The sequence below is a fragment of the Triticum dicoccoides genome, chromosome 4A (genome assembly GCF_002162155.2).
Source record: "Triticum dicoccoides isolate Atlit2015 ecotype Zavitan chromosome 4A, WEW_v2.0, whole genome shotgun sequence".
NCBI lineage: Eukaryota > Viridiplantae > Streptophyta > Magnoliopsida > Poales > Poaceae > Triticum > Triticum dicoccoides.
In genome coordinates, this window is record NC_041386.1 from 468596878 (window position 1) to 468611291 (window position 14414).

The window sequence follows — 14414 nt, forward strand, 5'->3', positions numbered from 1 at the left end:
AGCAACGGGTGCTTGGGCTGGCATCTTTAGAAAGGACCATTGCGAGACAAAGGTCAAGAATCGCTTGGCTTCAAGAAGGGGATGCTAACACACGCTTGTTCCACTTGGTGGCGAATGGGAGGCGGATGAAAAACTATATACCGTCATTGAGCATGGAAGGGCGCACCATCACGGATCAGAAAGGCAAGGAGGAATCCTTCTACAACACCTACAAGGAATTACTGGGCAAGGACGTTGCTAGAGAGTACTCGCTAGATTTGGAGGGGCTTCGAGTCCCGCATGTGGACTTATCGGAGCAGGACCGGATATTTACTGAAGAGGAAGTGTGGGCTGTCATTAAGGATCTCCCCTCCGATAAAGCACCGGGTCCGGATGGGTTCATTGGTTTGTTCTTCCAAAAATCCTGGGAAGTGATCAAGGAGGATCTGATGGCCGCTATTCATAAGCTGTTCATTGGAAATGGGAGGGGCTTTGGGAGGCTTAACCAAGCCCTCATCACTCTCTTGCCAAAGTCCCCGGACGCTTCTTCTGTCTTTGATTTCTGGCCGATTAGCCTTGTGCATAGCATGCCCAAGATCGCATCCAAGCTTCTTACCTCGAGGCTTAGGCCGCGTATGGGGGAACTTGTCCAGGTGAATCAGTCAGCTTTCATAAAAGGGAGATGCTTGCACGACAATTTTCTGCTCGTGAGACAAGTGGCGAGGATGATGCACAAAAGGAAAGCCAAAGGTGTTCTGCTCAAGCTTGACATAACTAAAGCCTTTGATTCTTTGTCATGGCCGTTCCTGTTTGAAGTGTTGCGAGCTAAGGGCTTTCCGGAGCGGTGGATTTCTTGGATTGCCACCATGCTTACGATGGCTAGCTCAAGAGTGATCGTGAATGGGCAAGCGGGAGATAAGTTCATGCATGCTAAAGGTTTAAGGCAAGGGGATTCGATTTCCCCCTTGCTCTTTGTTATAGCCATGGATATCCTTACACATATTATTATCAAGGCGCACGAAGCTGGAGTTATGAGTCGCATTCATGGATGCAGCCCGGTGCAGAGGCTGTCATTATATGCCGATGATGTGGTCCTGTTCATCAAACCCACATGGCCGGACCTGGCGTTAGTCAGAGAATCTCTTATCATCTTTGGAGTTGCATCTGGGCTGAGAGTAAATTTTGCTAAATCTGCGGCTATATTGATTCGGGCAGAGCAGGGAGATGAGGATATTGTGAAATCGGCGCTGCCCTGGAAGCTTGCCACCTTCCCTTGTAAGTACCTTGGGTTGCAGTTGAGCATATGGCAGTTGAAAAGATCAGAATGGCAGCCTATGGTGGACGCGGCCCTCCACATGTTGCCAGGATGGCAAAGGGGCTTGGTGACTAGACCAGGCAGGCTGGTTCTCGTCAATCAGGTCATGAGAGCACGGGCCACCCACCACCTTATGGTTGCGGAAGCGCCAAAATGGGCTCTTGACAAAGTGGACAAAGGATGTAGGGCCTTCTTCTGGGCCGGGACCGAGGAAATCAAGGGAGGTAAATGTGTTGTAGCTTGGGCGAGAGTATGTAGGCCGAAGCTCATGGGAGGGCTAGGCGTCATTGATCTACACAAACACGGCATTGCTCTAAGGTTGAGGTGGGAATGGCTCAGGCGCACGGACCCCTCCAGGCCGTGGCAAGGGCTTTCCTTAGTTGCGGACAAGTCGGTTGCGCAAGTGTTCAGTAGCTTGGTGAAATGGAGAGTTGGTGATGGGGGCAAAACATTGTTCTGGAAGGATCGATGGATCCAGGGGTGCTACCATTGCAGAGGTCGCTCCGTTGGTGGCAAAGTCGGTTCGTACGCAAGTGGCCAACAGGAGACGTGTTCGAGAGGCACTTGACATGCACTCATGGATGCATGATGTGATCGGTGACTTATGTACGGAAGGCCTTACCCAATTTATAGGCCTTTGGGAGATTCTTGAGGAGGTGCATCTGGATGAGCAGTCCGAGGACAGTCCGATTTGGGCTTGGAATGCGTCGGGAACGTATACTGCATCCTCTGCGTACAAGCTGTTATGTGAGGGAGGAGTTAGATTCCACTCCTTTGGAGCTATTTGGAAGTGCTGGGCCCCTCTGGCGTGCAAAATCTTCATGTGGCTAGCAGTCCAATACCGGCTTTGGACTTCCGACAGAAGAGTGAGGCATAACCTACAAGATCAAATTTCCCAATGCTTTCTTTGTGATCAAGAGGAGGACACGGTGGATCACATTTTGCTGCAATGCGTGTTCTCGAGGCAAGTTTGGTTCACATGCATACTTAGGATGGGATTGCCCACGGAGCTTTGCCCAACTTACGATTCCGGTTTGGTGCACTGGTGGTCGGATTCTAGAAAGCGGTTTCTAAAGCACGCTAGAAAGGGGTTTGATTCTTTTGTCATGCTCATCTGCTGGACGTTATGGAAACAAAGGAATGCGAGGGTGTTTGGTTCGGGCCAGATCAAGAGCGAACAAGGCACGGTGGACACGATTTTTGATGAGTTGAGGATGTGGGCCACGGCAGGAGCTTTTGGAGAGCATTGTCTGTTAGAGTAGTCGAGTAGTGTGTGCGTGAAGTGGTGGCTCGGTTGGGTTGGTTGTAGCCCTGCCGGCTCTTTATAAACTCTTGTACATATTTCTCTCCCTTCTATAAAGCTAAGGTACGCCATTGACGTACCTTCGAAAAAAATATTCTGATCCTAGGATCAGAATAGTTATTTGAATCACGGTCGGCCCTATATAGGTGACGATCGGGTTGTTTCCGAACTCCCGAACCCGGAGCGAGCACCTGATAAAAATAAAAACACACCCCGGCCCAGGCTCATCCCCAACCTCTCCCCACTAATCACGGGTCAACTGCCACCGCGCTCACTCCCCAGATCTCCCCGCCGTCGTGCGCCCTGCCCGGGTAACCCCGCCGCCGCGCGCCATCCCCACGCCCCGCCCCTACCCCCCGCCGCGCCTCCTCCACTTCCCCTGCCGTTCCAGACCCCCGCACCACTCACCGCCGGGATTCATGCGACACGGCCAGCTCAAGCCTCCACCACCTCCCTCCGCTGCTCTCCTCATTCCACCCTCCCCTCTGACCAGCCTCCTCCTGAGCTCTGCCTTCCTCTTCTCCTTCTCTACCTCCGATGAGCTCTACTCGATCCTCCCGCTCGTCGCTGCCCCTTGCCACCTAGCTCCTTTTGTGCGCCGAGCCCCGGGCCCCCGGAGAGCCGCGCCCTGAACTTCTGGTCGAATCTGACCGGATCTCGGCGACGTCCTCCGCCTTGGCGACGCGAGCGCTCCCTTTCCCGGCTCCACGCATCCCTGCACCATCCCCTCCCCTGGATCCTTGACGGGCTCCGGCGCCGCGTCAACGAACGCTGAGGTCGTCGCCTCACTCCACCATGAGCACCACTACATCCCACCCCGCCGCTGCACCCTGCCTTCCTCCCGCTCCCGCTACTCCCAAATCGCCTCCACCCGTCGCCGTCGTTCCCCATGGCCGTGGAAGACTGCCACCTGTTTTGTTTGTGTTGTGAAGAACAAAAACAGAGTTGGCTGAAGATTTGGAGCAGTTCAATGAATCTCACAGTGGAAGGAATCATGTGGGAAAAAGTTGCTTTCACCCATGCCGGTGCTGCAGCAAATTCTATTGATTGTGTGTCATGACAATTTTGTTTATCTATCAGGTGGTGCTAATTCTCTCTCTCTTCCTCTCCTAACTTTGTCTAATTGATTCTGATCCAAAGTCGACAGTGCCCCCAAACATCTACGGATGGAGCTCTTGCGACCGATTGCTGAAGTTCTAATTAAAAAAGAGAAGTCCAGTGAAGAAACGAATTGTGTGTGATGTGTGCCGCGCCACTGCGCTTCTGTGTGCGATGTGCACGCCCAAGAACGCAAGCATGAGGAAGTTGAAATGACGAAGAAAAAGAATACTTGATGACTACTGAGTTAACTGACGAAAGGAGGAATGCGTGAGGCATATGGTTTTCATTAGTTTGCATATCTCTACATATTTTATCAGTGAACGACTCCCCTGTTTTATTAGTGAACGTAAAAAATGTAACAAGTTTGAGCACTTAAAAGTTAGTGTTAACTTAAAAAACATTTTGCTGTGGCATATCGTGTGTTCGAAAACAAAAAACAACAGCTCAGATTTCAGTGAAAAAAGAAACTATAGAAGTTCATATATTGATCCTAAGAGAGTTCAAACTATGTATGCGTGTGCAAACTTTGACACCCTCCATCTGTTTAATGAAAAATTCCAATAAAAGAGCTCGAAAGAATTTCTCGTTTGTTAAAAAAACAAAGCTAAGCTAAGGCACTACTTTCTCGTATGTGAATGAGATGTCATCTAAAATAGGACACACAAGAAATTGCTCGCGTTTCTTTTCAAATAAAATTTGGATTTTTCTCGTTCACAAAAAAATAACCAATTTTTTAAAAGTTAGATTTTCCTCGTTTCTAAAAAATAAGAGAGAAGGCCAACTAAAAATAACATAGCAGTTCAAAAAAGTATATAAAAATGGAATTTAAAAAAAACTAGAAATTTTGAAATAACCGAGAAGGTCAAAAAAAAATAGAAATTCAAATTTGAAAACCCTAGAAGTTCAATTTGAAATAATCGAGAAGGTCAAAAAACATAAAAGTTCAAATTTGAAAACCTAGAAAATTGTTTGCTTATTTAAAACCATATATTTCTAAGAAGTTCATAGTAAAAAAAGAGAAGTTTGAAGGTTAAAAAACCTTAGATGTTTTCTCATTACTAAATAATAAAATGAAGAAGTTAAAATAAAACAATAAGGAAAAATTAAAAAAGTTTTAAAAGACTTAGTAGTTCAAAAAAGTATTTAAAGAAAGCATTTTCCATGTTTCCAAAAATTAGAGGTTCAAATTTAACAAACATAGAGGTTCAATGTTTATTACAGAACCAAGAAAGTCAAATTAAAAATACAAAGAAGTTCAACTTTTAATAATAAAGGGGTTATATAAAACCTAGAGGTTCGAATTTAAATAACCGAGAAGTTCAATTTTTAGTACAAAACCAATATGCAAGTTAAGAAAATAAAATAAGAAGTTCAAATTAAAAAGACGTAGAAGTTCAATGCTTTTTTTTGCTTGTTACAAACCCAAAAGTAGGTCATTAAAAAAGCATCTCAAACAATTTTATAGAAAAAAGATTTTCTCTGTTAAAATAAACCTAGAAGCTCAAATTTAAAAACGGAGCGGCTCGAGGTCTATCAAAAAGTAGGATTTTTCCGTCACTTAAAGAAATAAAACCAGGAAGTCCAAATTAAAAAGATGGAGAAGTTCGATGATTATAGAAAACTCAGATTTTCCTCGTTATTAAAGAATGGAAAAAAGAAGTTCAAAAACAAAATAACACGAAGTTCAACTTTTAAAACTAGAGCGCTTCAAAATTTCATAAAATAAAATTAGGAAATAAAACCAGGAGGTCCATATTGATGGAGAAGTTCGATGATTATGGATAACTCAGATTTTTCCTCGTTGTTAAAGAATGGAAACAAGAAGTTCAAAAATAAAATAACAAGAAGTTCAACTTTTAAAAATAGAACTTCAATATTCATAAAAAAAGATTAAGAAAATCAGAATAAAAATTCATAAAAAAACTCAGATATATTCATGTAACCGACATAAGTTCAGATTGATAACTGCCAGAAGTTCACGTACTACACGCTGTCATTTTGTTTTTTAAAAAATAATAAAAAAGCAAAGGCTAAAAGTTTTTTTGTTATAAGTTCAAGTCCTCCGTCGTAGAAAGTTAAAAAATTTATTGTGAGAGAGGTTTGTACAAAAGAAATATCATTTGTGTAACACTGACGAATGGATGAGAAAATTACAAACGTAAATACGTCATAGAAGTTCAATGTGATAACAGCAGGAAGTTCAACTACTACACAAAATGAATTTCAAATGAAAAACTTTTAAAATCATCGCGAGTATGAAAAAACGATTAACACGGGAAAGTTGTGTGTTTACGACAGCTTTCCACCAGTATATCACTTGCTCAATTCCGGTGAGTGGATGGAGAGTTACGAGCACTGGATGGAGACCTACAAGCAAAAAAATCACGTGAAAAACAGAGTGAAGTTTAGGTACACGCGCCGAGAAGTTCAGGTTCTTCACACGGTGCATTTTCGAACAATCTGTTTCGCGATATAGGCAGAATGCATGATCCCGCTGTTTTCGAGTTTACTTGAAAATGGCTAGGAATCAGAGAAAACCATCAATATGAAAAAGTTTCTCATTTTCCGTAGCTTTTCAGCGCTATATTATTTGCCCCATTCCGATAAAGTTTGTAGAAATTACGGCGAAAATACGTTTTTCGCCATTTTCGAAACTGACTTAAAACCGTAAAGAATTGGGTGAAACAATACATACCAAAAAGTTTCGCACTTGTTCAAGCTTTCCAACGCCATATCATTTGCTGCATTCGGAAGAACGGTTAAAAAATTAGCTCAAAAATACGAACTCGGTAGGACTTGGACCATTTTCTAAATTACTCTTAAACCATTCAATATTAGAAAAAACTTTCAAGATGAAAAAGTAGCGCATTTTCATAAGCTTTCCAACGCCATATCATATGCCTCCATTGGATTAGCCGTTTAGAAATGACATCGAAAAAACGAACTCAGCTGTTCGATTTACGAAATTTTAAGTTTTTTCAAATTACTCTTTAACCATAGGGATTTAGAGAAAACTTTCAACATGTGGAAGGAGCGGTTTTGCAGCAGCTTTCCAACGCCATATTATATGCCTAATTCCGATAAACGGTTTAGAAATGCGATCGAAAATACGATTCACGTTTTTTGTGCAAAGAGAAAACGGTTTTCAAAACTGCTCTTAAACCGCTTACATTTTATCAAAAATTTAACTTGGGTTATGATACTGGTGTCCATAGCTTTCCAACGGTATATCGGAAGCCCCATTTCGGCAATGTTGGCTGAAGTTCAACCTAGTTCACAGGGAAGTTCAACGTAATACTAGCGGGGCAGGTCAGGTTGTGATCAGAATATTATTCTGATCCCGTGATCAGAATAGTGTTTATGTATATATATATATATATTATATGAGGGGGGCACCGCTAGAACACATAACAAACATTGTTAGTCGTGTGCGGCGCCCCCTCCACAGTTTACGTCTCTGGTCATATTCACATAGTGCTTAGGCGAAGCCCTGCGCGGATCACTTCACCATCACCATCACCACGGCTTCGTGCCGACGAAACTCTCCCTCGACACTTTGCTGGATCAAGAGTTCGAGGGACCTCATCGAGCTGAACGTGTGCAGAACTCAAAGGTGCCGTACATTCGGTGCTTGATCGGTCAGAATGAGAAGAAGTTTGACTACATCAACCACGTTGTCAAACGCTTCCGCTTTCGGTCTACGAGGGTACATGGAAACACTCTCCCCCTCTCGTTTCTATGCATCTCCTAGATAGATCTTGCGTGAGCATTGGAAATTTTTGAACTTGCATGCTACATTCCCCGGTAGTGGTATCAGAGTCAGGTCTATGCGTAGATGATATGCACGAGTAGATCACAAAGAGTTGTGGGCGGTGATCATCATACTGCTTACCACCAATGCCTTATTTTGATTCGGCGGTATTGTTGGATGAAGCGGACCGGACCAACCTTACATGACCACGTTCATGAGTCCAGTTCCACCGACAGACATGCAACTAGTTTTGCATAAAGGTGGCTAGCGAGTGTCTATTTCTCCAACTTTAGTTGAATCGAATTTGACTACGGTCGGTCCTTGTTGAAGGTTAAAACAACAAACTTGATAAATCACCATTGTGGTTTTGATGCGTAGGTAAGAACGGTTCTTACTAGAAGCCCGTAGCAGCCACGTAAAACTTGCAACAACAAAGTAGATGACGTCTAACTTGTTTTTGCAGGGCATTTTGTGATGTGATATTGTCAAGACATGATGTGATATACATTATTGTATGAGATGTTCATGCTTTGTAAAAGTTATCGGCAACTGGCAGGAGCCTTATGGTTCTCGCTTTATTGTATGAAATGCAAATGCCATGTAATTGCTTTACTTTATCACTATGCGTTAGCGATAGTTGTAGAAGCAATAGTTGGTGAGATGACCACGACGCTACGATGAAGATCAAGGTGTCAAGCCGGTGACGATGGAGATCATGACAGTGCTTTGGAGATGGAGATCAAAGGCACAAGATGATGATGGCCATATCATGTCACATATTTTGATTGCATGTGATGTTTATCTTTTATGCATCTTATTTTTCTTAGTACGACGGTAGCATTATAAGATGATCCCTCACTAAAATTTTAAGGTATAAGTGTTCTCCCTGAGTATGCACCGTTGCGACAGTTCGTCGTGCCGAGACACCACATGATCGGGTGTGATAAGCTCTACATTCACATACAACGGGTGCAAGACAGTTTTGCACATGCGGAATACTCGGGTTAAACTTTACGAGCCTAGCATGTACAGACATGGCCTCGGAACACTGGAGACCGAAAGGTCGAACATGAATCATATAGTAGATATGATCAACATAGAGATGTTCACCATTGAAGACTACTCCATCTCACGTGATGATCGGACATGGTTTAGTTGATATGGATCACGTGATCACTTGGATGACTCGAGGGATATCTATCTAAGTGGGAGTTCTTAAGTAATATGATTAATTGAACTTAATTTATTATGAACTTAGTCCTGATAGTATTTGCATATCTATGTTGTAGATCAATAACTCCTGTATAGCTCCCCTGTTTTATTTTAGATACGCTCCTAGAGAAAACTAAGTTGAAAGATGATAGTAGCAATGATGCGGACCGGGTTCGTGATCTGAGGATTATCCTTGTTGCCGCACAGAAAAATTATGTCCTTGATGCATCGCTAGGTGACAGACCTATTGCAGGAGCAGATGCAAACGTTATGAACGTTTGACAAGCTCAGTATGATGACTACTAGATAGTTTAGTGCACCATGCTTTACGGCTTAGAACCAGAACTTCAAAAACGTTTTGAATGCCACGAAGCATATAAGATGTTCCAAGAGTTGAAATTGGTATTTCAGACTCATGCCCATGTCGAGAGGTATGAGACCTCTGACAAGTACTTTGCCTACAAGATGGAGGAGAATGGCTCAGCCAATGAGCATGTACTCAGAATGTCTCGGTTGTACAATCGCTTGAATCAAGTGGGAGTTAATTTTCCAGATAAGATAGTGATTGATAGAGTTATCTAGTCACTATCACCAAGCTACTAGAACTTCGTGATAAACTATAATATGCAAGGGATGACGAAAATGATTCCCGAGCTCTTCGCGATGCTGAAATAGGTGATGGTAGAAATCAAGAAAAAGAATCAAGTGTTGATGGTTGACAAGACCACAAGTTTCAAGAAAAAGGGCAAAGGAAAAGAAAGGGAACTTCAAGAAGAATAACAAGCAAGTTGCCACTCCCATGAAGAATCCCAAAGCTAGACCTAAGCCTGAAACTAAGTGCTTCTACTGCAAAGGGAATGGTCACTGGAAGCGAAACTACCCCAAATACTTGGCGGATAAGAAGGATGGCAAAGTGAACAAAGGTATATTTGATATATATGTTATTGATGTGTATTTTACCAGTGTTCATAGTAACCCCAGGGTATTTGATACCGGTTCAGTTTCTAAGATTAGTAACTCGAAACAGGAGTTATAGAATGAACAGAGACTAGTTAAGGGCGAGGTGACGATGTGTGTTGGAAGTGATTCCTAGGTTGATAAGATCACGATCGCACACTCCCTCTACCTTCGAGATTAGTGTTGGACCTAAATAAATGTTATTTGGTATTTGCATTGAGCATGAATATTATTGGATCATATTTATTGCAATACAGTTATTCATTTAAGTCAGAGAATAATTGTTGTTCTATTTACATGAGTAAAACCTTCTATGGTCATACACCCAATGTAAATGGTTTATTGAATCTCGATCGTAGTGATACACATATTCATAATATTGATGCCAAAAGATGCAAAGTTGATAATGATAGTGTAACATATTTGTGGCACTGCCGTTTAGGTCATATTGGTGTAAAGCGCATGAAGAAACTCCATGCAGATGGGCTTTTGGAATCACTTGATTATGAATCATTTTATACTTGCGAACCATGCCTCATGGGCAAGATGACTAAAATTTCGTTCTCCAAAACAATGGAGTGAGCCAATGACTTACTAGAAATAATACATAGTAATGTATGCGGTCCAATGAGTGTTGAGGCATGTGGAGGGTATCATTATTTTCTGACCTTCACAGATGATTTGAGCAGATATGGGTATATCTACTGGATGAAACACAAGTCTGAAATATTTGAAAAGTTCAAAGAATTTCAGAGTGAAGTGAAGAATCATCGTAACAAGAAAATAAAGTTTCTATGATCTGATCACGGAGACAAATATTTGAGTACGAGTTTGGCCTTCATTTAAAACAATGTGGAATAGTTTCACAACTCACGCCACCTGGAACACCACAGCGTAATGGTGTGTCCGAACATCGTAACCGTACTTTATTGGATATGGTGTGATCTATGATGTCTCTTACCAATTTACCACTATCGTTTTGGGGTTATGCATTAGAGATAGCTGCATTCATGCTAAATAGGGCACCATCTAAATCCGTTGAGACGACGTCATATGAACTGTGGTTTGGCAAGAAACCTAAGCTGTCATTTCTTAAAGTTTGGAGTTGCGATGCTTATGTGAAAAAGCTTCAGCCTGATAAGCTCGAACCCAAATCGGAGAAGTGCGTCTTCATAGGATACCCAAAAGAAACTGTTGGGTACACCTTCTATCACAGATCTAAAAGGAAAGATTTTTGTTGCTAAGAATGGATCCTTTCTAGAGAAGGAGTTTCTCTCAAAAGAAGTGAGTGGGAGGAAAGTATAACTTGATGAGGTAATTGTACCTTCTTTCAAATTGGAAAGTAGCTCATCACACAAAACCGTTCCCGTGATGCGTACACCAACTAGAGAGGAAGCTAATGAGAATGATCATGAAACTTCAGATAAAGTTACTATCGAACATCGTAGGTCAACCAGAGCACGTTCCGCACCAGAGTGGTACGGTAATCCTGTCCTGGAAGTCATGTTACTAGACCATGATGAACCTACGAACTATGAGGAAGCGATGATGAGCCCAGATTCCGATAAATAGCTTGAGGCCATGAAATCTGAGATATGATCCATTTATAAGAACAAAGTGTAGACTTTGTTGGACTTGCCCGATGATCGGCAAGCCATTGAAAATAAATGGATCTTTAATAGGAAGACGGACACTGATGGTAGTGTTACTATCTACAAAGCTCTAATTGTCGCAAAAAGTTTTTCGACAAGTTCAAGGTGTTGAGTACGATGAGTTTTTCTCACTCGTATCGATGCTTAAGTCCGTTCGAATCATGTTAGGAATTGCCGCATTTTATGAAGTTTGGCAAATGGATATCAAAATGCATTCCTTAATGGACTTATTAAAGAAGAGTTGTATATGATGCAACCAGAATGTTTTGTCAATCCTAAAGGTGCTAAAAAAGGTGCAAACTCCAGCAATCCATCTATGGACTTGTGCAAGCATCTCAGAGTTGGAATATATGCTTTGATGAGTTGATCAAAACATATAGCTTTATACAGACTTGCGGCGAAGCCTGTATTTGGAAGAAAGTGAGTGGGAGCACTACAACCTTTCTGATAAGTATATGTGAATGACATATTGTTGATCAGAAATGATGTAGAATTTTCTGGAAAGCATAAGGAGTGTTTGAAAGGAGTTTTTCAAAGAAAGACCTCGGTGAAGCTGCTTACATATTGGGCATCAAGATCTGTAGAGATAGATCAAGACGCTTGATAAGATTGTTTCAATGAGTACATACCTTGACAAGATTTTGAGGTAGTTCAAAAATGGAACAGCCAAATAAGGAGTTCTTGCTTGTATTGCAAGGTGTAAAGTTGAGTAAGACTCAAAATCCGACCATGACAGAAAATATAAAGAGAATAAAAGTTATTTCCTATGCCTCAACCATAGGTTCTATAAAGTATGCCATGTTGTGTACCACCTATTGTGTACCTTGACATGAGTTCAAGGGGGTACGATAGTGATCCGGGAGTGGATCACTGGACAACGGTCAAAGTTATCCTTAGTTACCTAAGAGGACTAAGGAAATATTTCTCGGTTATGGCGGTGATAAAAAGTTCATCGTAAAAAGTTACGTCGATGCAAGCTTTTACACTGATCCGGATGACTCTAAGTCTCAATCTAGATACATATTGAAAGTGGGAGCAATTAGCTAGCGTAGCACCATGCAGAGCTTTGTAGACATAGAAAATTTGCAAAATACATATGTCTCTGAATGTGGCAGACCCGTTTACTAAACTTCTCTCACAGGCAAAACATGATCACACCTTAGTACTCTTTGGATGTTAATCACATGGCGATGTGAACTAGATTATTGACTCTAGTAAACCCTTTGGGTGTTGTTCACATGGCGATGTGAACTATGGGTGTTATTCACATGACGATGTGATATATTGGTGTTAAATCACATGGCGATATGAACTAGATTATTGACTCTAGTGCAAGTGGTAGACTGAAGGAAATATGCCCTAGAGGCAATAATAAAGTTGTTATTTATATTTCCTTATATCATGATAAATGTTTATTATTCATTCCAGAATTGTATTAACCGGAAACTTGATACATGTGTGGATACCTAGACAAAACACAGTGTCCCTTGTGAGCCTCTACTAGACTAGCTCATTAATCAAAGATGGTTAAGTTTCCTAACCATAGACATGTGTTGTCATTTGATGAACGGGATCACATCATTAGGAGAACGATGTGATAGACAAGACCCATCCATTATCTTAACATAATGATTGTTAAGTTTTATTTCTATTGCTTTCTACATGACTTATACATATTCCTTTGACTATGAGATTATGCAACTCCCAAATACCGGAGGAATACCTTGTGTGCTATCAAACGTCACAACGTAACTAGGTGATCATAAAGATGCTCTACATGTATCTCTGAAGGTGTTTGTTGGGTTGGCATAGATCAAGATTAGGATCTGTCACTCTGAGTATCGGAGAGGTATCTCTGGGCCCTCTCGGTAATGCACATCATGATAAGCCTTGCAAGCAATGTGACTAACGAGTTAGTTGCGGGATGATGCATTACGGAACGAGTAAAGAGACTTGCCGGTAATAATATTGAACTAGGTATGAAGATACCAACGATAGAATCTCGGGCAAGTAACATACCGATGATAAAGGGAATAACGTATGTTGTCATTACGGTACGACCGATAAAGATCTTCGTAGAGTATGTGGGAACCAATATGAGCATCCAAGTTCTGCTACTGGTTATTGACCGGAGAGGTGTCTCGATCATGTCTACATAGTTCTCGAATCCATAGGGTTCGCACGCTTAACGTTCGATGACGATTTTGTATTATATGAGTTATGTGATTTGGTGACCGAATGTTGTTCGGAGTCCCGGATGAGATCACAAACATGACGAGGAGTTTGAAAATGGTCGAGAGGTAAAGATTCATATATAGGACGATAGTATTTAGACACCAGAAGTGTTCTGGGGGTACCGGTACGCATTGGGTCACCGGAAGGGGTTCCGGGCTACCCCCGGCAAACTATATGGGCCTTATGGACCAAGAGGGGAAACACACCAGCCACAAAGGGGCTGGTTGTAACACCCCGGATGTAACTTACCCAATATGTACTCCAACTCTTGCCATTTCCGGCGTTAAGTTATTTTATTTTCTCGGGTTTAGGTCTTTGTCTCTGTGGGTTGTTATCATTGTCATGCATCTCATATCATGTCATCATGTGCATTGCATTTGCATACGTGTTCATCTCATGCATTCGAGCATTTTCCCCGTTGTCCGTTTTGCATTCTGGTGCTTCGTTCTCCTCCGGTGGTCATTTCTACCTTTCTTTCATGTGTGGGGATTAGACATTTCCGGATTGTACCGAGACTTGCCAAGCGGCCTTGGTTTACTACCGGTAGACTGCCTGTCAAGTTCCGTACCATTTGGACTTCGTTTGATGCTCCAACGGTCAACCGAGGGACCGAGAAGGCCTCGTGTGTGTTGCAGCCCAACACCCTTCCAATTTGGCCCAAAACCCACCAAAACCTTCTCCATCATCTAGAGCGTTCGATCACGATCGCGTGGCCGAAAACCGCACCTCATTTGGACTCTCCTAGCTCCCTCTATGCCTATTTAAAGACCCCCCATTCCAAATCTCGGATCCCCTCCCCGAAACCCTAGAAATCCTCCTCGCGCCGGCCGGACACGTCCGTCCCTGGCCGGACAGATCGCCGCCGCCGCCCGCAGCCAGTGGCGTGCCGCCACGTGGCCACCGCCGCCC